This window comes from Octopus bimaculoides, chromosome 5 (assembly GCF_001194135.2).
Source record: "Octopus bimaculoides isolate UCB-OBI-ISO-001 chromosome 5, ASM119413v2, whole genome shotgun sequence".
NCBI classification, from domain to species: domain Eukaryota; kingdom Metazoa; phylum Mollusca; class Cephalopoda; order Octopoda; family Octopodidae; genus Octopus; species Octopus bimaculoides.
In genome coordinates, this window is record NC_068985.1 from 54,675,814 (window position 1) to 54,678,855 (window position 3,042).

Consider the following 3,042-nt stretch of genomic DNA (forward strand, 5'->3'; position numbering starts at 1 on the left):
ATATATATATATATATATATATACATACATACACACATATTACTTTTGCTATTTAAATTACAATGATGGAGCTTTGTTTCATAGTTAAAAAGAAGCCTCTTATTGATAGAAAGACTTCTCCATCTGGTTCTCATTCTAGTGACTACACTTCCAGAACATCCTCCTCCACTGCAAATTAGGTCACTTAGGTAACAAACCATGATCTACCTCTAAAAAAATCTCCTGGGCATTTGAAGAAAACTATTCCCTGTGTGATCTTAGTGCTTATTGTTCCTGCACATCTACCACACACAAAAACTACTTTCTATGTTAACCTTCTTGTGATTCTACTGCACCACTTAGGTGTTGAAAGCTTGCGTTGGGTACACCATATGCAATTTCTACCTACAACTTTTCTACATATCGAGCAGGGCCATTTCCTTAAAGGGATTAGTAATTTGTCTGCTTTACTGCTTTGTAGGATTTTGGCCATTGCTAAGTTAACTCTAAGGCCTTTTAATTCCAGGTTTTACTTCAACCCCTGTAATTTCTTTTCTAATTATACTTTGGATTCAGCTATAAGATCAAGGTCATCTGAATCGAAGAGCTCCTATAGGCAACCAGTATTAAACTCATTTATAGCCTGAAGGACTGATAAATAACAGGGGGCCAAGAACTGAATCCTGGTGAGCTCCTACCAGCACACTAAATTCATTGCTACACTTAGTGATTTTCACCTTATTGACAGCAACCCTGTACAAGGCTTTGCTAGCTCTCACTAGCCATTCATCTACCCCTAGCTCCTGCAGCAGCATCAGATGGGAGAGTAGAAACCTTGTCAAAGGTTTTCTCCATGTCCACAAATGCAAATCTGGTTTATTTTTGGTTAAATGTTTGTCTGGAAATTTTGTTAAGTCTGACATAGCTATAGCACAGGTGTGGCTGTGTGGTAAGAAGTTTGCTTCCCAACCACATGGTTCTGGGTTCAGTGCCACGCAGTGACACCATGGGCAAGTGTCTTCTAATATAGCCTTGGGCTGACCAAAGCCTTGTGAGTGGATTTGGTAGACAGAAACTGAAAGAAGCCCATCATATGTGTATGTGTGTGTTTGTCCCCCACTGCTGCTTGACAACCGGTGTTGGTGTGTTTACATTCCTGTAGCCTAGCAATTTGGCAAAAGAGACCAATAGAATAAGCACCAAGCTTAACAAAAAAAAAAAAAAAAAAAAAGAACTGGGGTCAATTCATTTGACTAAAAATTAGTCAAATAAATTAACTATAGCTAAAAGATAAAAGATAGTTAAATGGATGTATAAACTCAATGATGGATCATTGGGTATGCATTAATCATTACTATTGCAAGGGAGAGAATCAACATGCCCAACGTCAATAATATTTAGATTTTACTTTAGTGAAGCAAATTGGAGTTTGATAGAGTGTACTATATAACCAGTATGTATTTAACACTTTTGATGTCAACAAGTATGAGACAAGCCTTGGCTCTATGATACAAACTTTTTGTTTAGGCCTTTCATTAAAATATTATGTTAATTTATGTCCCAAACACCAGCTTAATGACAAAGCTATTTTAATACATTCTTTATTATTTTCAAAATAAATTGAAACAAAAAGCAGTGTATTTCAACTCTTAGTATTTTCAAAATTAATTGAAAGAAAGGCATTATATTTCAACTAAAATATAGTAATAAAAGGGTTAATTGAATTTACATTTTTGGTTTTACTTTTTTTTTCATTTTATCTATAAAGTCTTTAATATTCATGTTCAACCATAAAACTCTTCAATACTCATTTACAGCTGTTTTGATTTACTTGAATCTCATTGGTGCAAAGCAATTCATAATTTCATAATTATATCACATTGTTATAAAAGGAGAGACAAAAAGAAAAGGAGAGACAAAAAGAAAAGGAGACAGGGAAGATATATAAAGGTATTTCACGCAAGGGTTTCTTTGTCATAGTTATAACTTTATGCTCATCAGAGTTAGCCGACATGGAAGGGAATATGGTGACTGTTCTCTATTGTTGGAGGTGAATTAGCACAACTGGTCAGCAGCTGCTGTGAAAAAGGTGGTGGAAAGAAAACGGTTCAGGGGATTAGTTTAGAAGTTATGTCCCTTGGTTGGGTATGCTGTAAACCCAGCAAGTTATCACGAAGTGGGGAAAGTGTGTATTATTAATGTGGTGCTCTTGTGGGGATGGGGTGTGTGGTATGTGTAGCAGTGTCATATGTATAATTTTTTTCTGGGGGTGTAGGTTATGTTAGCATGCAGTATGTAATGTGCATGTAGGGTCTGTGTATATGTAAGGGTACAATTTGTGTGAAGGGGTATGTGCTGGGGGTGATGTGCATGTGTGTACATGGGTGCCTTGTTGTGTGCTTTGGTCAAACTCTTTTTGCTGGCTCAAGGGCATTGGTGGAAGGTTGAGGCAGGGGACCTGTGGTTGCAGTTATGGTGGGGCACGCAAGTACAATAGAATGTACTTCCTTTCATGCAGGCAAGGATTAAACACCTCACTCCTGCTATAAACCACATGGTTTCAGGTTCAGTTACTCAGTGTAGCACCTTGGGCAAGTGTCTACTATAACCCTAAGCCAACCAAAGTCTTGTCAATAGATTTGGTAGATGGGAAACCAAAAGAAGTCTGTCATGTTTATGTTTATGTTTGTGAGTGTGTGTCCTTGTCTTAATATAACAAGATAGTTGTTAATGCATATTATTGTCATAGAAGCAGTTTCACTCATTTCCAGTATTCTGCAGAAACATGTCTAGGCATGGGGAAATATTACCTTGCTTAGAAACAGATAAGTGTTGGCGACAAGAAGACCATCCAGCTATAGTAACCCTGCCTCAATATAACTCCATCACACACTTGCAAGCATGGAAAAGTGGACATTAAAACTAAGGTAATCTTCACACACACACACACATATATATATATATATATATATATATATATATAATTTTTCATAGAAAACCATGTAATCGTTACCAATATAGCAAGAGATTTCACCGCAAAAAAGTCTAAATTAGATTCCTTAG

The 3,042-nt window shown here is 36.6% G+C and overlaps 1 protein-coding gene across 1 annotated transcript in view; it reads right to left on the minus strand.

Annotated features, from left to right (window-relative positions):
• Positions 1-3,042, minus strand: part of LOC106878884 (DDB1- and CUL4-associated factor 8) — a 69,174-nt gene that overhangs the window by 19,016 nt on the left and 47,116 nt on the right. The gene's annotated exons all lie outside the window — the stretch shown is intronic.